We start from the raw sequence: 27,508 nt of genomic DNA on the forward strand, positions 1-27,508 counted from the left end.
TTTTCTCATATCTCCTACTTAGAGGCGATCTCTGCTTGATTTACAAAGCCATGTCTGACCCAGCTCTGTTAGAAATGCTACATCTAAAGAAATCCCAATTCCGCCGCACCACATGCTCCAGAGACCTCAACCTCATTACCACAATCAACAGAGCATGCTGGAAGGACAGGTTCCTCACCCAGAGACTGCCCATTCTCTGGAATAGACATCCCATACATGTCAAGCAGAGCATGTGCTCTTCAAGTGAAATCTTGAGTGGATGGGAAATAGAAAGTTCACCCCAGGGATCACTCCAGTGGATGCAATTTATGGAGACACTGGGAACTAATGTTGGGCAGCACAATGCCAGGGCATTTCTATGGGCTAGGCTTGTGAGGGCTCCAGGGCCATTAGCCTAGTACACACCTGTGAACTGTGTAACTCTAAAATATCCCTTCAAATTGGGTAATCCTAAACCACTTTGTTCTATTGGAAGGATGAACTTATCCCACTTAACTCTTGCCTTCTCTCCCCCATTATTCTCAACCACTTCTCTTGGTTGATAAAAATATGCTTGACCCGTATATAAAGAGACTGAAACATTTTCACTGCTTATATTTTGCTGTCCACATCCTTGGGCAAGAACTTCCAGTTTCTCAGTTTTTGTATTGTTTTTGTTTATTCTCTTTCCACATATCCTTAGCTGCCATAATAAAAGCCTTTTAAGCCATATTGCTAAACATTTAATATTATCATGTCCCCATAAATATGGGTATTGAACAAATTTGTGAGTGGGTACATAATTTATGGCTATAGCCTTTGTTTTATCGTTGTTAATTTTGTAACCCCAAAAGACTTGAAACCGTCTCAGAATGTTCCTTCTTGCCTGTTATCCTTTATATTTCCTACTAATTAATCTTACTGCAGCAAGGAATACTAATGCTTCCATTGCCACTCATAAAATCCCAGCTTGTACAATTGAATGTTTTGTCTGCATCAAGACCCACTACAGTGGTATTTTCTTACATTCTCCTTCCCTCTGGGTCATCTTTGTTCTGTTAATGTTGTCAAATGTTTGCTTTCCCTCCACAAAAGCACATCGATCCATATCTATCAATTTTGGCAACACCTTTGCTATTCTTTAGCTAGCATAGACATTAACACTTTATAATCATGGTTTAAATTTAAACTGGGTCTGTATGAAGCTGGGGCTCATGGAACTTTACCGTCTTTAGGTAACAAAGCCACCACTGCTTTCTTCCAAGATGTTGGTACTTCTCCTTTTAAAATGCTATCAAACAAAACCTCCCATATCTTTCAGTTTTACCCCCTAGCTTCCAAACTTCCACAGGAATACCATCTGTTTCTGGAGACTTTCCTGAATATTGATTATACAGCTCCATTTTTATCTCATCTCCTCCTGTCATAACTGTTAGTTGAGCCTCATCTACCACGAATCTTTGCATAATTAAGTCTTCCATAAATATTTCCATTTATACTCATTTTATTTCCACATTTCTCTGCTTTATACAAATTGTCATACATTTTCTGAAATGTCTCTTAATACCTCTGTAGAGTCCCTGGTTATTTGTCTTGTTGTAGCCTCTCTAAGTTTGACGAAAGTCCTTTATACATTCTGTTGCCTAAGTTTCTATGCTAAACATTTTTGTGCTCTGGGGTTATCAAAAAATAGGTGCTTAAAAGCAGTCTTTCTAAAGTTATGCATATTATCCAGGTGCTCCCTTATTCTAGCTTTAGCACTCTGCATTTGTGCCTCTTCTTGTTCCTCCATGAGATTCCCCTTATTCTGCAATACTTGAACCTTTACCTGTCTCTCTCAGTAAGTAATTTCTATTATTTCTTAAACATGTCTTTCTTTTTTATTTCTACCCTAATTTTAAATTCCATTTTGATTTCTATCCCATTCATTAACTGTAACTTCTAATGATATGTCTCTCTTCACTAATAACCCTCAAGTAATTTCCACTACCCATTCTTTAAATTCCTCTATCTAACAGGTAGGTGGGAAAGCACCAGTGTCTCATTTTACTTCACTACCCTACATTTTAGTTTGGATTTTCTTGGTGCATAGTCTGAAATAGTTGTTGGAAGTGTGTCAAAGCTTTCAGTTAGATGCACATGTTCCTGCGAATTATAATTTCTGTGTAGTGTAGCCCAGTTATTGTACCTTGGGGAGTAATATGTAAATTCTGTCAGAGTTCCTACTTCTACTACTGAATTCACATATTCCATTCCAAAGATTTTCATAAATTTCTTCAGAAATCTACCTTCTTCTAGGTTTCCCCATATACATCCTTGCTATTGTAGATCAAGTTCTAGTCCCCACCTAAAAGTAATATTCCCTGATGAAAGCGGATTATTTCTCCCCAAATGTTCTTAAGTTCCATAATAGCAGTAAATGGTTTATTAATATAAATACAAGCCACTGTAGTCATTCTTCTTTGCTAATGGGCCCTTACTACTGCAGATCTACCATTATTGCCTTTTCCCCTCTTCTATCACTATTGGAAGACTCACTAGAAATGACTATAATTACTTTCTTTTCCCTCTGTACCTGATATTCTGCTGAATGTACAGCCTGAAATTGTTTTTGTCGAATTCACTTGCTCATTTCTTACTGAATGTGCCCTGCAACATTGCTATTTGCACTCTACATTTCTTAACATAATTCAGTATGGTTTCCTTTTTGTCTTTACCTTTAATGAAATGTACATTCCAAGATAATATGGATAGCATAGTCATTGTGATAAAATGCTGCTGTTAGTGTCTGAATGTGACATAAAGTGGGATATATGCTTTACAGTTCACCCGCAAGTTTAACAAAGCTAATAGAAGTTCATTCTTTCTCAGCTTCTTATTCTTACAAAGCCATATTTCACAAATGACATTGATGCTTTATAGTCTCCCATTTATTCACTAATCTCAGTGTTGCTGGTCGTCTTCCTGTTCATCTTGCTCTCCCCAAACCACACCCTGGTTCATGTTGAAGGTACTCCTGATTCCTCTAGTTGATTCCTGTGATTTTCTCAGTCTCTCAAGCATTTTCCTTTGGAATATTGGACAAGACTTCACTGGCATAGTCTCTCTATGAGCTTTATTGTCAGAATAATAAGGAGAATAGTCCCTCTCTGTTTGCTGGCTTACTTTTTGTTGGATAAACGTTATTTCCTCCTTAGCCTTTTCTACATCAAAAAACTCTTTGATCTTCTTGGAAAAAATTTGAAGATGGCTGAATATAGAAGCTTGAATCTTACACCTGACTCCAGACGGTCATTGATTGTTGGAATAAACTTGCTTCTCTTCTGCCTGGTGTACAGTAAACATTTTTCACAAACACTCTGCTGTTTCCAGTTTTTTAATACTTTTTCCTTCTTTCCCAGTTTTGTCAAGATCAACTCTCTTTTTCTACTGGTATGATTGCATTTTTGCTAATACAGGTATTGACTGCTTTCTCATGGCCAGGTTTAGGGCATATATTCAGTTTGTACTTTCAGTTAACAGATCCTGCTGTGGAATACCAGTCAAGTTGCTTATTTGTGCTTTTATAAAATTAATATAGTCTGTTATTTCCTGTTTCTCTGGTACAGTAGAAAATCTAACTCTAACATTTTTTTAAACATCTCTTATTGAGAAGTCTATTCAGCCAGCCTTTTCTTCATTTCTGCCTCTGATTTTTGCAGTTTTATCATTTCATCTGATTACCTAAAGTTTCTTATATTTTTCCGGCCTTTTACTCCTTCATTTATTTTAATTGCACCCGAGTTATGGCGGCCACAGTGGTGCAGTGGTTAGCGTTGTCACCTCACAGCAAGAGGTTCCCTGGTTCGATCCTTGGTTGGGTTGCCTTCTGTGTGGAATCTGCATGTCCTCCCTGTGGTTGTGTGGGTTTCCTCCCACATCCCAAAGACATGCTGTAGGTGGATTGGACATTCTAAATTGGCCCTAGGTGTGAGTGCATGTGTGTGTGCCTTCTGTGGAAGGTTTGACGCCGGGCTGGCAACTCGACACTGTAAAACTCCACTGCCAATCATGAGTGGACAGGTGATCCGCTGTGGCGACCCCTAACTGGGAAAAGCCGAAAGAAGAAGTTATATTTGATTTATTTTTCCTCTAAATTAGTGGAAGGTCTCTCCTGTACCAAAGCTGAAGCTCAAACTGATTTTTGCTGAACAGCTGCAGGATTCTTCCCAGCCAGTGATTTCTCTTCATCTTTTTTCTGTTGATTTTCTTTCACGTTATCTGCATTTCTTCTTTGCTTGTGTCCAGGCAGTGTACTAGCTAGCCAGTAACTGAATTTTACTCAAGATGACAATATCATTGGCTGTTATTTCTCAGTTTCATTGTTTCACACAGGGAGAGCCAGAATTAAGCCGTTGTTCAGTATGCAGCCATCTTGGAATTCCTAGCATCTGGTGTTCTGAGTTATACTAGTCAAAATTTTCCTTAAATGACACTCATTATGTGTTATGCATTGTAGAATGAAGATGGATGACTGTCATCAAAGTTTCTATGATTGGTGTTCTTAAATAAAAATGCATAGCTTCTTTCTTAAAATGCTGCCTCAGAATTTTTTAAAGTATGTTCAAAAATGTTGAGCAAAATTTTCTTAAAATGGCTGATACACAACACTTTGTTTCATACTTAACTATCTGCCTTCAGATGAGGTTTAGTCAATTTACATAAAATAAAGCCATTTAAATTTTTTGCTACTGATCGTCTTAAATAAAATGAGTAGAAGTATTATGAAACTTGATGTGTCTAAATGGCAAAGAGAAGTGAAGCCCTGACTCTGACCAAGATAATCCATGTTCAGCTAGACTTAAAGATGTAGTGGAACCCGGAGGGTGGGAGTGAGTAGACAACTCCTATCCCTGTGTGTGTGTGTGTGTAAGGGTTGGGGGGCAGCTTGGTTGATACCTACTTGGTGGTTGTTGCATCTTTAGCGAATGAGGCTGCTGAGCACATTATGTCGAGCCATGCACAGCACTAACACAGAAACGTGTATGGGTGCATGCTTCCCACAGAAGGCAACATGCTCATGAGAATTACTTGGGGAGTTAGGAGCTCCAGGGGTTGATAGGGGAATCATCTAGGTCCAGTAGATTGGGCCTGCTCATTATCATTTGGCTTTCTCATCTTTGTGGTGCCTCCAACCAGGGAATAAATGGTCTGTAATGCTCTCACTCAGCCTGCAAATTGCTTGGCCGGCACCTCAAGAGGGAATTAACATGTTTGTAGGCCGAAGGAGGAAGGGCCATTGTGCAACCCTGAGGGGGTGGCTAAAAATTCCCAAAGCTCTGCTTAATATCATCTGATCTCCAGGATGGGGGGGTGTCTGTGACTAAAACAGCTGATTTAGCATTATTTTATCTTTTTATTAGACAGTGGGTTACTGTACATCAGTACCCTGATTGGAGAACGAGCGTTCTCCAGCAGGGCATTAATGTACAAGTAATGCCCGCTGAAAAATGAGTCCGCCGCTTCACGGCAGCATATCAAGTAGCCGTGGAGCTCAGACTGCTAAAGAAATTAACAGCCGCCATTACTTGCGCAATCGCTAAGCAGTGCTTTTGCTGTTTAGCGAGTGTAAAAAAAAAAAAAAAAAATAATAACTAGAAAGAAGTGTACGTGTGTGTGCATGTATGTGTGCGTTTATTTTTCTGTGTGTGTGAGTGAATGCATGTATGAAAGCATGGGAGACTGTGTGCTTGTGAGATCCATCGAGAGTAAGAGCAATCTTGACTGAATGGGTGTATGAAAGCAGAAGTGACTATATGAGAAGGAGAGATTGTTCTTTCTGTAAAATTGTTGCGTTTTACTTACATATTTCTTTAAGTACTATATTATTTTTTAATCTGTTTTTGATGTAGAATGCTTCCTCCAACATCATGAACATATACTACAGAAAGTTTAAAGCAGGCGGAGAAACTATTTTACATCACAAAATGTACAAAAAAAAAATAATATAGTACTTAAAAATAAATAAGCAAGTAAAACACAACAGTTTTACAGAGAGCCCATTCTCTAAGCGCAATAATGTCCTCCAGGGTGTGTGTTAATGTGTAATTAATGCCCTTCTAGGGATGTAGAGACCCTCCGCCTGCAGCATCAGGCCCCATAATACCCCTGGGCAGGTGTTAATTACACATTAACACATACCCTGTCGTGCATTATTGCTTGCATAATGGGCTGGCAGGGATGCATTGTGCAACCATGATGTATCTTGCTGATAGTGATCTCTCTAGATTGTGTGGGTTGATTCCATCTAGTATTAACTTAATCAGCCTTTCCTACTGCCCTGTGCCCTGTACAGACCGAACATGGTCCAGTGATAGTTCATTCCTTTAAATCATGTGCAGTAGTTTTGGGACAGATTTCAAATATGCATGCATGCCATTTGTAGCATTAATATTGGTGGACTGAAGTCTCCCCTGCCTAAACTGCAAGATGTTATGTGATCCTATCTCATCTACATTCTGTACTGATGGGCTCGGAGCCGATCCCTCGGCTCCGACTCGGCACGCTATGCTATAGAGTGAAGCCTCTTATTGGCTGAGCTATTTTCTATCCCAGGATGCACCACCACTAATCCCCCAGATCTCGTTTGCCGCTTACAAGCTAGGACGTGGTCTCAAACTTGGCTGAGTTAAGTACTGTTTTCTTCAAAGTTTCCTGTCAGGAATTTTGTTATTCTTACCCAAAAAGCTGTTTTAACAGCTATTGTTGTTGTACGAGTGTGTTTTGGTGCTTTTTGTTGTGGAAAATTGTGTGTTTGATTAAGGGAAAGGTTTCCCATTTAAGTTAGAGGGGCCTTCCCCTATTCTTCAACTAGTGTCTTTTATTTTTCAAGGAGGTCAAGTACCTGTTTAAGTTAGAGGGTCTTGGCCCTCCTTTTCAGTATTTTTTTCCTGATATTGTATTGTATTGTCTCGTTAAAAAAAAAAAAAAAGTTGGTTAAAATTTTTGTATTGTTCTAAAATCTTCATTACTAAATAGATAGTGCTACTTTAACTTGTTCTTTTAGTGTCTGTTGATAGTCAGTATGTCAAAAGAACCTAGACCCTCAGGGTTTAAAAAGTGCACGAGGTGCGGTTATAAAATGTCTATAACCGATGACCACTCCTCGTGCGTATATTGTTTAGGCGCCAAGCACCTACAGGAGTCCTGTAGGGTGTGTCATGCCTTTTCATCTAGAGTCCTCCAAGAGAGGAAGAATAAATTAATATTGAAAGGGCTGATTAAACCCTCCTTCGAGGAGGCCTTATCTTCCTCTTCCTCTCCTACCAAAAAGAAAAAAACGTCGGCTCCGACCAGTCCGTCGGAACCGACTGCTAAGAAACCTAGGCAGGCTTCTCCATCGGCTCCACGGACTTCGGAGCCGAGGGCGGAACTGTCTGCCTCGATGCCTCCAGTCTCGACTCCTCTGGTTTCGGAGCCGAGGACTGGGGCGTCGAGAGGCGGGTCACCTTCATCGGCTCCACTGATTTTGGAGCCGATGAGGGTTGCCGGCTCAGACTCTTCCCCTTCGGCGCCGAAGCCCTCCTTGGCACCGAGAGAAATTGTTTTGGGATCTCCCTCGGAACCGATATTGGTCGAGTCCATTCGGAGCCGGTCCCCCAGTCCTTTGGAGCCGATGGAGAAGTCGGTTCGGACCCGATCGGTTTCATCTAGATCCTCCAAGATGTCTGATTCAGACATCGACAGGGTGCTCCTAAGACTTTTCCAGTCTCCTGTGTTCCAAAAGTTAGTTTCGGCTCCAGCCCATTCGGCTTCGGAGCCGATGGTCCACCCTGTAGTTATGGTTCCTCCTCCAACAGCCTCGGCACCGTTGGAGCCGGTGCTGGTGGAGCCTATGGAGGTTTTCGGGTCGGGCCCGACCCTTACTCCAACCCCGGCTCTCGAGTCTGAGTTCGGTACGCGGACCTCCTCTGTCGGCCCCGGGGGGACGCTTCGGGACTGATGTTTTCGGTCCCAAGCCTTCCTCTTGGTGCGTCGGCTGCGGGGGTACCATCTGCTGTTGTGGCCACGGAGGTGGGACCTGCCCAGGATTCTGGTGGTCCGACCTTCAGGGCCATGAGGAGTGCGTTAGCCAAATCTTCTTTGGCTACCTCCACGGTCTCTCCAGCACCTTCCCTGCATATGGAGACTGGGTCTTTGGCAGTCCCCCTGTCCTTAGACAGCGGAGCCCCGGGGCCTGATGTCACCCCCACTGTGGGTTCCCCCCCTCCTGGAGGTCCTTCTGAAGCTTCTTCGGAGGAACCCCCAAGGAAAAGATCGTGCAAGAGGAAGCACGTTGACTCCCCCGATGAGTCTCTCACGTCAGACACTGATCTTGATGATGCAGAGGGGTCCCCTAAGTCATCCTCAGATGATGTCTCCTTTGCAGACATCCTGGAAGCCCTCAAACAACGAGGCGGCTGGCAATCCAAACCCCCGTCTGCTGACGAGTCGGTGTTCCTTAAGGCCTTCGGGGCTCAGCCCTCTGCCTCCTGGGTGTCTCCGCCCTTCGACAAGCTCCTAGATTTGATCTGTCGAAGGGCGTGGGAACACCCAGACTCTGTGGAACCGGTGCCTGCTCCCCCAAATAAGTTCCTGTCAGCACCCCCAGAAAAGGAGTTTTTGACGAAAGGTGTGGCTGTAGATGCCTTGGAGGTGGCATCTGCTACCCAGCAAGATGTAGCAGAGGCTTCGACGTCCATCCATCCTCCTAATAAGGAGTCTAGGAGCATGGATCGGTACAGTAAGCGCACCATAAGTTCAGCGGCCTTTACTTTAAGGTCCCTGAACTATTTAACGCACTTCACCAGGTTTCAGAGGGATCTGATCAAGGAGCTTTCAGATACCCTCTTGGGTAACCTACCTGAGCAGCTGGCCCAGACGGTTGGCTCTCAGTTGGCTACGCTGTCATCCATATCAAACTCGTCCATGAGGCTCATTTCTTATGCGGCCGAAGGGGCGAGTAGAGCGGTGGGTACAGGTATTGCTCTACGGAGGCAAGCCTGGCTCCGCCTGTGTCATTTTGCGGAAGCCTTCAAGTCTTCCTTTGCCGACGCCCCCTTTGATGGGTCCTCTTTGTTTGGACCCAAGGTAAAGGACACATTGACCCGCTGCGAGCAAGAAGGTAAGACTTTGACTGCCGTAGGGGCACGATTTTCCACTCCCTTTCGGCCTTACCCCAAGGCTAAAAGAGGAGGGAAAATGTGGTTCCGTAGATCTCAGAAGTCTTATCCCTCACAGCAGGACGATCCCCAGACGATCCCCCTTCTAGAGGCAGAGGAGGGGGAAATTCTTCTGGAAGACGCCGTCCCAGAGGCGGCAGAGGCCCCCGCAACACTGGAGACCGCGAGTCCTTTCGTGGCTCTTCAGCCTTTCACAGTCCCTGAGGGATTGCCCGACTGTGCAGCTCTGGAGCCAGTCGGGGGTCATTTTTCGAGGCACCTAAAAGCCTGGGAAGGTATCACTCTGGACCGATGGGTGCTTCGAATTATCACCGGAGGTTACGCCATCCCCTTTTCTCACTCCCCACCTCAGTCCAAAAAAATCCCGGACCCGCCACCCAGTCAACGGGAAATTGCAGCCTTAGAAGTTTCAAAGCTGCTTCAAAAAGGAGTCATCCAACCGGTCCCCGCAGACCAGATCGGATTAGGGACTTACTCAAGATTCTTTTTGGTGCCAAAAAAGACCGGGGACTTGAGGCCCATTTTGGATCTCAGCATTCTAAATCGTTCAGTCAAAAAGTCCAAGTTCCGAATGGTCACCCTACAATCCATTCTCCCACTGCTGGAGAAAGGTGTTTGGATGTGCTCCATAGATCTCAAGGACGCATATTACCATATTAAGGATACATCAAGCGTCCAGGAGACATCTGCGCTTCAGCCTAGGAGACAGTCATTTTCAGTTCCGCGCGCTGCCCTTTGGTCTCACCACAGCCCCCAGGGTGTTCACCAAATGTTTGGCGGTCGTGACTGCTCACCTGAGAAGTCTAGGATTCCAGGTGTTTCCGTATCTAGACAACTGGCTCCTAACTGCCACCTCCAAGCATCTATTGCAGAGCCTACAAGCCACAATATCACTGGACACTTCCCTTGGAATCACCTTCAATTGGCCAAAGTCTGTGTTGCTGTCATCTCAACAAATAAGATTCATCGGAGTAGAGACAGACTCAAACCAAATGCGTGTCTATCTACCTACAGAAAGGATACAAACCATACAGGCTCAAGTTCGAGCCTTACTTCCCAGATCCAAAGCCCCAGCCAGAATGGTCCTGCAGCTATTGGGATCGATGTCCGCCACGGTTCTTCTTGTTCCCCTAGCAAGGTTGCACATGAGAATTCTCCAGTGGCTTCTTTCAACACAGTGGCCCTTTCAGGATCTCCCTCTCAGTCACCTCATATGGATCACGGAAACCTGCAAACGGGACCTTCGCTGGTGGCTGGTGCCCTCCAATCTGGATCAGGGATGACCCTTCGTTCCACCTCCTCCTGTGGCCACTTTGACTACGGACGCCTCCCAGATGGGGGGAGGGGGGGCATTTCCTGGGCAGGTCAGTCCAAGGCAAATGGCATTCGGAAGAGAGCCTTCTTCATATCAACATCTTAGAAATGAGGGCGGTGTTCCTGTCCCTGCAAGCCCTTCACGATTACCTCCCTCAGGGCGTAATTGCCGTTCACTCCGACAACATGTCAGTAGTCTGGTACCTGAACAAGCAGGGAGGGACCAGATCCTACCCCCTTTGCAGGGAGGCCATGAGAGTTTGGGAATGGGCAGTGTCGACTAAACGATTTCTAGTGGTGATTCATATCCCTGGCAAGTCCAATGTGATAGCCGACAGACTGAGCAGAACTATTCTCTCTCCACACGAGTGGTCTCTGAACAATACGGTTGCAACTCAGATTTTCAGCAAATGGGGAATTCCTTGTTGCGACCTCTTCGCAACCCCGCTGAATGTGAAGTGCAAAAAGTTCTTCTCCCTCACTCCGGCTCCGGGGGACAGTCCTATGGATGCACTAGTCCATCCTTGGCCCACCGGCTTGCTATACGCTTTTCCCCCAGTTCCCCTCCTTCCCAGAGTGATCCAAAAGGCGTCTCACTTGGGGAGCAAAATGATCTTAGTTGCCCCTTACTGGCCTCGTCAGGTATGGTTCCCCTATCTTCGGAAATATGCACTGGATGGTCCATGGTTCCTGGATCAGATCCCAGACCTATTGGTTCATCAGTCGGGACTGCTCCACCAGTCCCTCCACACCTTGAAATTAACAGCTTGGCTCCTCCTCTTCCGACTATAATCAGGAATCATACCTTAGACCCGGAAGTTGTACACATCTTATCTTTGGCCCACAAGTCTGCCACTAAGAAATTGTATTCTAGCAAATGGAAGAGATTTGCTATTTGGGCTCAACTCAGAGGTCTGGATCCCATCACTATTCCCGTACCGGAAGTCCTGAAATTTCTAACTTCCCTATTCAATCGAGGTTCTTCAGTCTCCACCATCAAGGTTCAATTGGCAGCTATTTCCAATTTTCACGAATCTATAAACCCACCTTTAATGAGCAACAGATTGTGTAAGACCTTTATGAAAGGTGCTGCGCTTTTACGACCTCCGATTTCTCATCCTGCTCCTCCATGGGATCTCGATGTGGTGTTACGTGCCTTAACTTCCTCCCCCTTCGAACCGGCAGCAACATGTGATTTGAAATTTCTATCGTGGAAAACTGCCTTTCTGGTTGCGATTACTTCTGCCAGAAGGGTTTCAGAGCTTCAAGCTTTGTCTGTAAAACCTCCGTACCTGGTTTTTGACAAAGATAGAGTATCTCTCAGGCCAAATCCATCCTTTGTCCCTAAGGTTTGTTCCAGTTTTTGTCTACAACAGTCATTGGAACTTCCAGTTTTCTTTCCAAAGTACTCAAACAAAGCGGAATACATATTCCACACATTAGATGTCCACAGGCAATTGCGTTTTTATTTAGATAGGACCAAACAAACAAGGAAAACAGATCAATTGTTTGTATCCTTTTCGGATAATAAATTGGGCAAAGCCGTCACAAAGGTCACTATTGCCAAATGGATCAGGGACTGTATTAGTCAAGCTTATTCCTCTTCTAATAAAGAGCTTACCACCTCTGTCAAAGCTCACTCTACAAGAGCTATGGCTACTTCTATAGCATTCCATTCTAAGCTTGCCATTAGTGACATTTGTGCTGCGGCTACGTGGTCTTCCCCGCACACTTTCATTTCTCACTACAAATTGGATGTGGCATCTCGGGGGCGAGCTTCATTTGGTTCCACAGTGCTCAGAAGTGTTTACCAGTGAGCCACCCAGGATTTAGGTGCTAGGGACGCTGTCCCATCAGTACAGAATGTAGGCGAGATAGGATCACATAACATCTTTTAGTTATGTACTTACCATAACTTTAGATGTTTGGGATCCATCTCGCCTACATTCCCAATAACCCACCCTCCTTCCCCCTTCCTTGGAGATCAGAAGAGATCAGACAGTCCGAATCCTGTTGTTTCATCTTGAAACATCTGGCAATGTTATATAAACAAGTATGTATGTATGTATGCATGAATGCGGACAAACAAGATCTGGGGGATTAGTGGTAGTGCATCCTGGGATAGAAAATAGCTCAGCCAATAAGAGGCTTCGCTCTATAGCATAGCGTGCCGAGTCGGAACCGAGGGATCGACTCCGAGCCCATCAGTACAGAATGTAGGCGAGATGGATCCCAAACATCTAAAGTTATGGTAAGTACATAACTAAAAGTTTTAATAACTGACTTACAAGGCAGGTGATAAAATATCCCTCTACTTCCTAACTATCTCCCTGAATACAGAAATGCTAACTAATGGTGACATTACATAGCAGGTTTGTGTCCAGTCAGTGATGAAGCTAGAGCTACCCACTTTTCTGTTTATTGCACACTTTAAGAATATTTTGTGTGACAAAAAAATGAAATAGGCTTCTTTTAGGGCACGCAGCTTGAATTCATTTTAGCAAGCTTTATACTAAATAGTGCAATTGTAAAAACTTGAAGAGGCCAAGTGGTGGGTTGAGGAGGTCTGGTATAGTTATTCTCAAGAGAGGTTTGGGCAAGATGGATTTATTATTTATTTTATTTTAATATGAAGTTTAATTTTTTTCTTGGTACATAATTGCATATCATACAACTGTGGCACAAGTAACACTGACCTTTTTTTCTCTGTTTTTTTACAGTATACCTACTAGAAGATGGCATCAAGGTACATTGGTGAAATCTATATGTGATTCATGTAAGTAGTTTAGTTACAGTGGTCCTGGGCAAAAGGAAACAAAACATTCCTGTTGCTTAAAATGCAACAAAACTGAAGTTAATTTGTTGGCATAATTTTCTCCCATTAAACCTGGGCAGCAGACCAGTTTTACTTCTCCCTGTAAACCAAGCATTAGTAGCTCAGCGGGAGCAGTTAATGTTTTAGGGAATTTGGATGTCATAGTTTTGTGTATCATATATGTGACTATATAACACATTTTGACCAGTTGAACTACAGCAATTGCATATCTGTGTTTTACATACAGAATGCACATACAAATGTACACCAAGAAAGATGAGTACACAGATTTAACAGAAGATAGTGGCAATACAACTACAGTGATAACATGAAAGGTATTTTTTTTCTTTTCCTTAGTTATTTAACATTTTTGAGTATGACATTTTTAAAAAAGAGAAATAGGTGCATATACAGTAACTGGAAAGAAAGCAAACAATAATAATAATTCATTCATGCAGTATGCATGTTTTCTTTTAAACAAAACTCACTCGCACACTACTTTAAATTATTCAATTCCTGTCTTCCCTTAAATCTCATTTCTCCTCCTAAACATTATTCTGCATGTATTGTTCCTACAAATTCCATTAATTTCTATGTAATGTGCTCCTTCCTTTTTATAGAGATCTCACATTGAGTTCCTTTATTCCATTTAGAGTATTCAGTAATTCAGTTAAATTTGGTTTAAATTTTGATTTCCATACATATAGGTTCATAGGTGTTTACCAGGCTAACGACCGCAGGTTCCTTTTTAAGCCTAGCTATGCATTCCAAATCTCTGACAAATACTGATACCCTTGATAAGTGTAAGCATGGACCTGGGAGATGAACCATTTACAGGTTACCTGTGTGTCCATTAGAGACATAGGTACCAAACCTGGGATGACTTTCCAGTTTCCCATCCAATTGTCTACATTCCACTTGAATTGGGTTAGGGAGGAACTCTGCTTCACATGGATGGGAAGCCTGTTCCATAGATGAGGTAGTCTCTGGGATACATAACTCTCTTTCCAGCAGGTCCTATTTATATCACAAACAAGGTTTAAGTCTTTAGAACGGGTAATTCTGGTGCTGTTTGCTTTGTGGATATGCAGGAGATCCATCAGAGTGGGGTATGACAATGCCCTGTGTGTCATACTTCGTCTAAGCACTTGGGATCCTGTTTCTCCTAGCTCAAAATAATAGTTTCATTAATTAAAATCATTTATTACTAGCAGTATATGTGGCAAAGTACTCTGTGGGGAATTTTTTAAAAGTCTGCCAGCTCATCACATTCCCAAAAATAATGTTTCCAGTTACTTCTCCATTTCCTATCACACCTCCAGTATTTGTTGTCTACCATGAGAAAAACTCTCTAAAATTTACTTAGTATAAAGACATCCCTATGCAAGTACTTCCAAACAAAAATCCATAACCTTCTAGAATTTGTTGGATCTTTGGAAGCTGTATCTATACATGTGCCCTCCCATTGTTCCTTTGTATATTGCCTTTCCAATCCCTCCTCCCAGTTTTTTCAAGGAGCGAATAAGCCAGCTTTGGCTCTACTAGTTATAACTTTTGTAACAGCAACTTCTATTCTAGACTCCATCAGGACATGTCTTTCATTTAGCAATCCCCTTTCCCTTTGCTTATACTCAAATTTCAATCCCTGGTAGGGAAGGCAGTGCAGTCCAAACTTGTGCTTGGCCTCATCCCTATTTTACCATTCCATTTCTTCCAAAACCTTGGTTCCTTTGCTAATTTTCTCCAGTAAATTCCATCTGTCTCTTGCTTGTTTTCTATATCCCCTACCCACATTCAACCCTATTAGTAAAATATCCTTTCTCCTATTGGCCTAGTTCTTAGAATAATTTCTGCTGCTTCAGCTTCATGAGTATAATATTCTGTATGGTAGTTCTCCTTAAGAACCTCCATCCATAAACCTATTCTTTCCTTCCTTCCTCAACACCCTACCCTGGTTTCATCCCGGGACTTTTAACTTATTGTTTGTGTTGCATATATGAGTCCTAATTGCTCTAAATTATCCCTTCAGATCAGGTAATCCTAAACTGTCTTCATTTATGGGGAGAATCAACTTATCCCACTTAAATTTTCCCTTCTTCCCCTCCCAAATAAATTCATTCCTCTCTATTAAGTCTGGTCCACAATTTCTCCTCTGGTTGATAACAATATGCCTGACCTGGGTATAAAGCTAAAGGGACTAGAAGCATTTCCTTGCTTACATCTCACTATGCACATCCATAATCAAGAGTGTTAAGCCTCTCTCTCTTTGTTTATTCTCTTCTCACATGTCCTTTGCTGCCAATAATAAAATCTTTCTCATTCACTCCAGTGGAGCTCAGGAAGTTTGCAATGTAACTTCCAGTGGGTGGAGCCTAAGCCTTTTGACAGAATCAAACTGTGTCCTCGTATTTCAAACAAGTGTTCATATCTCTGGAACCATATAAGTTATGATAGAAGTATAAATGGCAAATCCTTCAGCACAAACTATTTTTATAGTAGTAATTATTCTTTAGGTTGTAGGTCTTAAACTGAATTTTATAAATCATAGTAAATACAGTAACTATTATGTTTGTAATATTTTGTAAACAACTTACAATATCTCAGCAACCACCCACATTACACACATACTGTCAGTAGCATTTCATTGCTCTAGCTGGGAGCTTTCATATGAGACTAATGAGTTCTGTCTGTGTTACTTTTGTTGAGATTTAGAAAAATGTGAAAATTATATCTATCCAAGTTAATATCATGAAAAAAAGTTAGTATTTCTTTACCTGCACTAGACAGAGGTTAAATATTAATACAGTTGAGTTTGTCAGTGTGTAAGCTTTAAGATGAAATCGTTTAAAACCTTGTACATAGCATGGTTTTGGAAATATAGATGCAAATATGAACAAGCAGTAATTGACACCTAGAGGCGTCAGTAAGGGTTAACTGGAGATGCACCTGGAGGCATCACTTGGATGTAATGAGTTTTAAAATGTGCACCTAAATACTTTGTCCCCATACATATTAGTATCACTGACCTAATTTATGTTTGGGTACATTGTTTACTGCTGCAGCCTTGGTTTTTATCTTCATTTATTTTTATGTCCTGAATAGACTTGAGCCTGTCTGAAAATGTTCCACAACACTACAATATCGTTTTCTGAATGTATTGAGCATGAAGTAAATGTGAATAAAGCTAAATGGTTACCATACCAGCCATATACTTGAGTCTGTGAGTCTCTTAATTTATTTGGTTTGTTTGTGTTTGTCTCTTTCGGCTTTTCCCGGTTAGGGGTCGCCACAGCGGAACTCCGGTCCTCTAATGATTGGTAGTTTATTTCTACATGCTGAGTTACCAGCCCTGATGCACAACCTTCAATGAAGGTACGTCCATTCACGCATGTCTCCACGCAGAAGACGCTCTAGCTGAGAATCAAACCGGACAGCGTCTTACTGTGAGGCGAAACCACTACCGCAGCACCACCACCGCAGTGCATCTTAATTTATTTGGTACTAGCTGTAAGTATAAAGCAACTAACAAATAGGAAAGATGTCACCCCTGTGTTGTTCCTTTGCGCAGTGTGTCAGAGTAGAAGGCTTCCACCTTAATTCTTGCCACTGACCCTTCATATATCCTCCTAATAAGCCTTATTATTATATCTGGGAACACAAATGATCGTTCTGATCATCTTGCAATCATGCTGGTTCCTGCATGTAAGCCACTGCTAGAATCTGACTAACCAGCAAGGAAACAAATAAGGCTGCGGCCTCAGGGAGCTGTTTCAGCCCTGTAGGACTTCAAGTGTTTGAGGATGCAGCCCTGTCAAACAACCAAGCTGATCTCGAAGCATATACCAAAATTTGTAGATGACATAACTACCACCAAGTGCATCGCCATATGAGCAAACCAAAAGCCATGGTTAACAAGTGAGATGTATGAGCTCTTAAAAGCACAAAATTATTTTATTTATTTATTTTACATTTGTTTACCGGGAAAGTCCGTCTGGACACTGGTCCTTTTCCAGTGGAGGCACGGGGAGAAAAGCTCCATTTTACAGAGTAACTCAAAGAACTGTGTTAATCAACATTTTGTTGCATACATCACAGTAAATTAGTAACATTCAAAATTCAACATTAATAACATTCAACATTCCACTTTAAATTAAACGTGACATAGCACTGTTAACAGTTATTAATTCCTACAATGTAGTAATTGAGCTTGGATAGACATTCAGCTCCAAGGTCATGGAAGCCCTGAAAGTATCCAGAGGCAAAATGAGTAAACATAAAAAGGAAGCAAAGAGAACCTATGGCAGAAAGGGTCAGTTCAGTGATCAAATGATTCCAGATGTCTATGGAGAGGCATGCAGACCATAACTAACTACAAACCTGCCTCAGCCTCTTGTGATGACAGCACTGTATTCTTGAATGAGCTGAATAACAACTTCAGCAGGTTTGATGTGGATAACAAAATGGTGGCAAGCAAACACCCTGTCAGTATGGATGAAGTAGTGCTGCTCCTAAACACAGTAGATGTCCTAAGAACCTTGAAGTGTCAACCTAAGAAAAGCAGCTGGCCCTGATAACATCATTGGCAGGGTAATGAAGGACTGTGTGTCAGAAATGGTATCGGTTCTCACAAACATTTTTAGCACTTCGCTCCAACTAGCCAGTGTACCAAGGTGCGTTAAGAAGATGACCATCATCCCATTACCCAAGAAATTGCAACCAAGTCTGAACGACTACAGACCAGTTGCTCTGACTTCAACAAATAAATTAAGAAGCATTGCAGTGGTGGTGCTGCGGTAGCATTGTCACCTCACAGTAAGACGCTGTCCGGTTCGATTCTCAGCTAGAGCGTCTTCTGCATGGAGACATGCGTGAATGGGCGTACCTTCATTGAAGGTTGTTGAAAAGGCTGATTAAAAGCCACATAACCTCAAGCATACCAGCAACTTTGGGCACACTGCACTTTGCATGTAAGCAGATGCCATATGTCTCACACTCCATGAAACCTTGACCACTTGGAAGGCAAGAGCTGCTATGCCAGAATGCTATTCACTGACTTCAGTTCTGGCTTCAACACTGTCATCCCTCAGAATCTTGTAAAGAAAATAGTACAGCTGGGTATCAGCACTCCGTTATGCAATTGGATCTTAAAGTTTCCTCATGGACAAGCCTCAAAAGGTTTGTGTGGGCAACAGCAGTTCCAGAAGCATAACTCTGAATACGGGGGTACCACAGGGATGTGTCAAGTACTTTATCATTCATCTGCTGACACATGACTGCATGGCCAGACAGGAGTCCAATAAAATCATCAGATTCACAGAAGACACCATGACCATACGTCTAATCAGAAATGGAGAAGAAAGCATCTTATAGAAATGAGGTGGAGCATCTGATAGGCTGGTGTTATGGCAGCAATTTAGCATTGAATGTCAGTAAAAACAGATAACTGATTGTGGACTTCAGAAGGTGTCAGGAAGAACATAAACCTCTGGAGATAAAAGGGATGTCGGTGGAGAGGGTCAAGAGCATGAAATTTCTGGGAATACACATCTTGGAGGACTTGTCCTAGTCAGAACATACCAATTACACTGTCAAAAAAGCACAGCAAAAGTTGCACTTGTTTAGGAAACTGACAAAAAGCAAACTTATGGCAGTCCATCCTCCAAGCATTCTATAGGGGCACCATTGAGATCATCCTAACCAACAACATCATAGTCTGGTATGGGAACTGTAATGCCTCTGACCATAGAGTTCTCAGGTGAGTTGTAAAGGCAGCAGAGAAAATTATTGGTTCTTCACTTACACCCTTGGAAGACTTGCATGCGAGTCTCTGCATAGGAAGAGCCAGAAAGATAATCAGTGTCTGTACCCATCCTGCAAGTGGCATGTTCTCCCACCTATCCTCTGGTAGAAGATACAGAAACATGTACTTCAAGACTTCCAGGCTAAACAACAGTTTTCCCCTTATACATTAGACTGTTAAACTCTGCCGACAGGTGAACTAGAAGACCGACAACTCCTTCACCCCCCATCACCTAGGAATGTATATATATCTGTCTGATCAGAAATAGTAATTTCACTAATTTTGCACAGTTCATACGAGTGCAATAAATAGTCCGTGTCTGTATTGAATGTGTAATTCTGTCTATTCTTACCTGTGTCCTGATAACAGAAATCCTAGAGAGTGCAATATTCCCTGTGTAATATCTGTATGTTGTTCTATTTATATTTTTGTCTTGCTTTTTTGTGATGTCAAATTATTTTTTACTAAAATATTTTTCTGTATGTATGTCTTTGCGCTGGAAACGAAGCAACACAATTTCGTTTAGCTACACTGTGGTGTAGATTGAATAATGATAAAGTTTACTTTGACTTTGACAAATGCTACCATTGCCCTACACACAAAATCCCAACTGCCACTATTGAATACTTTGTGTATCAAGACCCACTGACAACTGTGGCATTTTCTTACACACTGTGCTTCCCTCTGAATCATTACTATTCTGTTAATATTGTCAAATGTTTGTCTTCCATCCACAAAACCATACTGATCCTTGTGTAACAATTTTGACAACACCTTTCCCATTCTTTTAGATAGTATAGATATAAACACATTATAATTGTGTATAAAATTGAAACGGTCTAAATGAAGCTGAGTCTGAAGGTTTTTACCCTCTGAGTAATACAGCCACCACAGCTTTCTTCCAAGATGATGGTACTACCCCCTTTTTAAAATATTGTTAAAACATTCCAGATATTTATCACTTTTTTCATTCCAGACTTCCACAGGAATGCCATCTTTACCTGGAGACTTTTGTTTGATTTATACATCATTGTTATCTCATTTCTTCCTGTCTTAACTATTGAGTGTTGTGCCCAGTCAGTCTCTAACCTTGGTGTAAATTCTCCCATAAATATTTCAATGTATGCCTTTTCTTTCTGCATTCCTCTGCTTTATACAAATTTCCATAAAATAAAATAAAAAACTAATAGCTCTGTAGGAGTTTTGGTTGTTTTTCTTGTTATATGTTCCTACATTTGGCAACAACACTTTCTACATTCTGTTGCCTGAGTTGTTACACTAAAAGATCTTGTGCTCCAGATTTATCAAAAAATAGTTGCTTAATAGCAACCTTTCCAATTCATGCGTATTATCCTTTTTTTCCCTGTAGCACAGTGCAGGTGTTTCTGTTCTTGTTCTGAGATTCTCCTTATTCTGCAATAATTTAACCTTTGTCAGCCCTTCTAGATAGTTCCTGTTCGCTTTCTTCCCCTATATCTTGTTCTTATTTTTACTGTCGGTTTTCATTTTATCCCACTCACTTGCTATTCTTTCGTAAGAAATGTCTATCTTCCATAATGACTTTAAATTATTTCTACTACCCATTCCTTAAATTTCTCTTTCTATAACAGATATGGAAAAACAAGTGCTTCTTGTTTTACTTCATTATCCTGCATCTTTGTGCTTTCAATTAAATAAACATATTCCTGTGTGCTATAATTTATATCCAGTCTTGCCCAGTTCTAGTACCGTGGAGAACAATATGTAAATTCTGGGTTTCTCATACTGAATCACATCTTCCATACCAAACATTGTCCTATATTTCTTCAGCAGTCTACTCTCTCATTATATTTCCCTTCTAGGTTCCTCTGATACATCATCACTATTGCAAATTATTGCTCACAAAAGTTCCATAGTAGTTTTATATGGAATACAAGTAACATGCCAGAGTCATCCTCCTCCCCTGCCAATAACAGTCTACTGCCACAAATCTATCATTATTATCTTTTTAAATCTTCATTTTACTGCTGGAGTACCTCTAGTAGTTAGTTATTTCTCTTATTTTCCTTTAACCCTAATATTCTGATGAATGCCCACCCTGAAATTCTTGTTAAAGTCGCATATTCATTTCTGTCCAAATTATGTCCCTTGAAGATTTGCTATCTGCACCCTACATTGCTTGATATAATTAAGTACTTTCTGCTGCTTGTCTTTTTATACCTGTATGGCCATTTACTCTCCGCGATAATACGGACAGAGTGGCCATTATGATGGAAAGGTATTACTTCCATTTATACATCACAGTGCTTTTGAATGTATATTTCCAACTTTTAGCTTACATGCAAACATTAATGTTTGGCAGGTTGGACTGTCATGTTGTTGCTTCTTATCTTCATTTGAATTAGTCACACTTTTAAGACTTTTTGCTTCAATGAAAACACTTAAGCAAAAATTACATTTTCAAATGCCCCATCTCCTTTTAACTTCCAGAAATGTTTTTAACCTCTTGATATGAGTAGTTTCCCCAACTTGACATCTGCCCCTACAGGAATTACCTAATCTAAAATTAAGGTTAGCTATGCTAAAGCACGTTAATCCCATATTCCCACTTACATTATTTGTTTTATGCTATTCCTTCATATACCTTGTATTGATTTTTAACCAATGTTTTTATATTATGACTTCCAAGATGGTAGCACATTGAGTAACAGCTTAATTCTAGCTCTCCCAGTGTGAAGTTTGGAACTTTGCAGAGAAAGTCAATTGACCTAAATTTCTAGGTAAATGTCTGTAACTGGCTAGTAAGTGCACTGCCCGGATGCCAGGAAAAAAGAAGTACAGAGGACTTGAAGGAAAATCAGCTACAAAATATGACTAAGAAACACTGGGAAAAGTACTGCAGCTGTTAAGCAGAAAGCAGTGCAAGCTCCAGACATGACTTCCAGTAACCTAGAGGAAATCATAAGGCAACTGCACACAGACCTGATTAAAGTAAATGAAACACTGATAAGAGTATATCAACTCAAACAATAAAAGGTTGAAAAATGGAAGAAGCTTTAAACAGGTATTCAGGTAATGTGATAAAACTGCAAAACTCAGAGGTTGAAATGAAGAAAAGGCTGAATATGAGACTGCACAAGAAGAGATGTTTCAAAAAATAAAAAGAATTAGAGGACAGAGCACATTGGAGCAAACCTGAGATTTTCTGATGCACCAGAAAAGCTTGAAGGAACAGTGTGGATTAATTTTATGAAAGCACAAATAAGTCGGCTGGAATTTCACAGCTGGAATTGTTAATTGAAAGGGCACATTGTGTGTATGCTTCAAACCTGGCTATAGAAAAGTAATGTAGACCTTTAATAGTAAAGAAGCAATCTTACCAGCAGAAGGAGTTGATTCTGACAAAATTTAAAAGTGAGCAACAGAAGTGTGTTTGTGGAGAATAACTACTCATTGTACACCCAGGCAGAAGAGGAGTGGATTTATTCCATTATTCAGTGAATGGCAAGAAGCAGGGTGAGATTTAAACTGCTTTACCCAGCTATCTTCAAAATATTTTTCCCTGGATGGACAAAATCATATTTTTTTCATGAAGTACATGCTAAGAAAGAAATACAAAAGTTTGTCCAGCAAAAAGTGAGCTGTGAAAGAGAAGGAGATTCTGCTTCTTGTTCTGGTAATAAGGACCACATAGAGACTGTGCCAGTCAAACCTTTTTGAACTTTTCAATGGAAAATGCTTGAGTGAAGGAAAAAAAGCACAAGAGTCAACTAGACGAATTGAGGGTACATTGGAAATGAAGCAGAGACAAGATTTAGGAGATGGAGATGAACAGGAATAAAACCAGTAACTTGGAAATTGACAAATGTGGGATTACAAAGCAATAATTGTTTGAGAAACATGAATGAACAAGAAAATTTGGAAATATTGGACTTTGTTAAACATGTAAAGGACTCTAAATCATGTGCCCTACTTTGTCATTAATGTTTGGAAAAATACTCCGGGGGAAGAGGAAGGAGAAAGTTAACTGTAAGTAAACCAATTGTTTTCTTAATGGGACTATTTTAATGCTGCATGATTTTCTTTGCATGCTATAAAGTAAAGTTTCCTTAGTTAAGTGCAGTGGGGATGCTAATATAAATAGGTGCTCCTGTTCCCCCCCTCACTTCTCTCTTTCTCTTTGTTTGGTTTTAAAGAAATGTAGGCACTGCAGTATGAAAGAAGAAAAATCTGATTAAAAGAGCATGAAAAAATGAATGTGCTTTTTCTCATTTTTGCATAGGGGAGCAGCTGGGTTAAGGCCCTCAGATTAATCTAGAACAAATTTTAAGAGAAAGCAAGTAAATGAAAAAGAATATTCAATATGATAAGGCTTTTTTCCAGTAAACAAATATATGCTTGACAGTTTTGTATCTTATTCTCATGTCTCTAGTATACTGTCTGAGAAAGAGAAACAGCTTGGATAAAATTATTTCGAAAAACATTCAAGTGTATTCCCAGCTGAGAGAGCTATAAAGATAAGATAAACCCAGGCAGAACTTTGTAGAAGTACAGGCTGTGCCATGTCTCTTAGCATGGATGACCTTTCTTTTAGATTATCACAAGTCTGAAGTGTGTGGTTGTCAGTTTGGAAAATGTGTTCATATTAATAGGGTAAAACTTCAATATTTGAACATGTACATAGTTTGTGTTAAGGTAATAGGTTTTAGGGGGTATTGGGGGTATTTGTTTTTTTTTTTTGGAGGGTTTTCAGTGAAATAAGTTTTTTAAGATGTGACATAGACTCAAATGGAGATTACAAGAAACAACTGTGTGATATCCCTCCTCTAGGTCAGTGAGGCAGGAGTTTCAATCTTCACAGCTGGCATTAATGGGGAACATTCACTGTGGGGAAAAATAGACACTGACAGTATTTTCAGATGCAACTCTCTGCACCAAGTAACAATTTCCGTTAAGAGCACACAGGGAATGCACACTGTAGTCCTGGGGCTGGGCTTTCTGTCCAGGCCCCAAATAAGACTCCCCCAAAAGAGCTGATTATTTAGCTGGGTATTCCAAGCAAAGTTCTCCACCACCCTCTCTGTGAAATCAGTGCTCTGTGTCCTTGTTCAAAGTAGCGGTCACACACACTTTCTTTGAGATTTGATTTTCACTCACACACCTGGAAAAGGCTGGCAAAGCTACCTTCTCTGCCATCTCTACCCAGATGATAAGGTAGATTTACTTGCAACCAGAACACCCAAAGCTTGCTAATTTACAGCCCTTAACAGGGTAGCTAGCTATGCTTGGTAAAATTCATACTTGCAAAAATAGTAGTGTTTAACCAAGGAGCAAGACTTTCAGGAACATGGAGCCACACTGCCACTAAGTAAATGCAAGTGCTATCAAAGGTTATACATCTTCTAAAAGACCGGCCTGAATAAAAGGTTTAGATATATTTAATAATAAATAATAATAAACATGAAAATACTGAATATCTATTTACAATAAACAACAGAGTTTCAGTCACAGGGAAATATAAAATAAAACAACACAGATGGAAAGACTCAGGCAGATAACAGAAAGAAAATTAGCTAATCTCACACTTTTTCCATGATTACTTACTAAAGCAAGGCAATATGAATGTGGATGAGTGTCTTGTCTGGTCCAAAAACAGAGTTCACTCTCCACATCTCTCACTTGTTTTCGAATACAATTTCAGTGCTGGCTACAGAATGACATCACATCTGGTCACCTGACTCTATGGCTCCACACTATCCTCTCACTAGAAGCCAGGATCTGGCCCTGATGTGTCACAATATGGATTCACTTCTGAATGTCAAATTACCAAAACTTTGAATTTCATATGGTCAAGACCATATGATCGAAGTTTCAGAATCTCGACATTCCAAAATAAGTCCAAAAAAAACCTTTCTCAATGTTTATGCAGGGGGGAATGACCCCCTGCACCCACCACACCCCCACTGCTTAAATATACCGACTCCAAAATTGCACTACAGCAAGGAAAAGGGAAATCTCCCATTCTGCGCTGTATGCAGATCTCCGTTCAGAATTTCAAAGTTCAAATACTTCGATCATATGGTCTTGACCATATGGAATTTGAGGTTTTAGGAATTAGAAATTCTGAATGGAACCCCACAATATACACACAGAACTTTAGCTAAGGTTTATTACATCATCTGGAAACTGTAAAACAGTTCCAACACTTCCATCCTACCTGCAGAAACTAACAAGCCATTGTTTGGCACCCCAGGATAGCAATTAGTTCACCACTAAGGATAATAGAGCAGGGTCCCAGTCCAGGCTTTTCACAGGCATTGCTTCTCTGGCTGCATTCAGACCTGTGAGAGAGAATGTTTATGGCGTAAACCAACTCATTTAATTTCAGGGTATTTTTTGTAAGGTTAGCTGGGCTGAACTTAACCCTTCCACTTCCAATATCCTCCGTTAAAATATATACATTTAATCAGTTACAACAATAAATTCTGGCAAACATGTATATTTCTTTTCTGTTCAGCAGGACCCACTGTTCATACATTTTTAACACAACCATCTGTACAAATCAATTTGATATTTAAATGACATAAAATTCTTTACAAAACTCCAGCTGGCTATGCTGGCTTATGTTACACATGCACTGCCCTACTCCTTCTGGCACAACTGGCACTACCTCACATAATCAGAAACTGCATAAAAGATTAACCTGCCAAACAATGTATGCATGTAACATAAAAGCTGGAAGTAGACATAACTTTTCCAGGCAATGATGTTTTCTCTAATGTCTTTAAATGTCAATGGTCTCATAGTTAAATACAAAAAAGAGCAGTGAGCCTTATTAAAAAAATGTACATTGCAAATGCATGTGCTACAGGGGTTTCACTTCAGAATCCTGAAATATCACAATCCGGAACCCAAAGTCCTGAAAATTCAAAATCCTGAATCACAAAATACTGAAAATATACAGGACACAAAGAATAACAGTATTCCAGTACAAGGACACAGAGAGACGCATACAAAACAAAGGATAGCACTTTTTACCAAGTATGGGCAGGGGACAAGCCCTCCCACCCCCTTCCAATTAAATATATCTTCTTCTTTCGGCTTTTCCCGGTTAGGGGATGCCACAGCGGATCATCTGTCCACTCATGATTGGTAGTGGAGTTTGAGTGTCGAGTTGCCAGCCGGTGCCCAGCCTTCCACAGAAAGCACACACGCACTCACACCTAGGGCCAGTTTAGAGTGTCCAATCCACCTACAGCATGTCTTTGGGATGTGGGAGGAAACCCATGCAACCACAGGGAGGACATGCAGACTCCGCACAGAAGGCACCCCAGCCGAGAATCGAACCGGAGAACCTCTTGCTGTGAGGCGGCAACGCTAACCACTGCACCATCATAGCTGCCCACCATAATAACCAATTCTATTATGTCCATATTTATTTGTTCAAATTTTAACAAACATTTCATCTTATTATCGTTACATATTTCTTTCCACAAATTATCAACTTTTTTACATTTCAGAAACACATGCTCAGTAGTCTCAGACTCTCCACATTCATTACATATTCTATATTGCTTTTTTTATATGACATATTTGCCTTAACCAGCAGTTTTCTAATAGACGTTCTCCATAAAAAATCATTGCATTCTTTAATCTTTTTATATTTATTATATCTCATCATTATAGATTTATTCTTATCTATTTCTAAATCTTTCCGTGGATCAATGCAGTAGAATGATTTCATAATACTTAAGTGCCATTATTTTCTATTTTTCTCACATATATTCTTTTTTTTATTTTCCATAACACAGCTTTGTTTTGGTACTCATTCAATTTTTCATTCACAATGCTTTTACTTAGTTTCTCCTAATTAAATATATAAACTCCAAAATTGCACTCCACAGAAAAACAAATGGCAAACATGCCATCACGTGTTCATGACTGCCTGTTGTAACCTTAGTAACATTCGCTTTTAACTTGCTATAGTACAACATAACTCATGATAGTGTAGTAAAGTGCAGTCTTGGAGTTGATATATTTAAGTAGCAGGGGGGTGTGGGGGGCACAGCGGGGCTTGCCCCCCTGCTTATATTTGGTGGAATGTAATCTGGTTTGTGTTCTCTGTAGTCAGTATATGTATCCTGTGTGTTTTCAGTCTTTTGAGATTCAGGATTTTGAATTTTCAGGATTTTGAGCTTCCAGGTTATGAAGTTTTCTGAAGTTCATGATTGTGATATTTCAGGATTCTGAAGTGAAACCGCTACAGGATATGCACTTGGAAGGAACTCAACATGTGAATTTGATAAAGAAAGTTTTTTACCATGGTTATTCAGTGGAATACCTGTATTAATTGCAAGATGAGATCCAATAGTGATAGAAGGGGATAACACAGATAATAGTAGATTTGTAGTACTAAGGGGC

At 40.8% G+C, this 27,508-nt stretch overlaps 1 long non-coding RNA gene across 1 annotated transcript in view; it reads left to right on the top strand.

Moving 5' to 3' along the window:
• Positions 1-27,508, top strand: part of LOC122807672 — a 575,220-nt gene that overhangs the window by 389,137 nt on the left and 158,575 nt on the right. Inside the window, exon 3 of the long non-coding RNA XR_006365713.1 lies at positions 13,214-13,269. This is a non-coding gene — a long non-coding RNA (uncharacterized LOC122807672). The remainder of the gene's footprint in view (positions 1-13,213; positions 13,270-27,508) is intronic.

This window comes from Protopterus annectens, chromosome 7.part1 (genome assembly GCF_019279795.1).
Source record: "Protopterus annectens isolate FY-2018-M chromosome 7.part1, PAN1.0, whole genome shotgun sequence".
Lineage (NCBI taxonomy): Eukaryota > Metazoa > Chordata > Ceratodontiformes > Protopteridae > Protopterus > Protopterus annectens.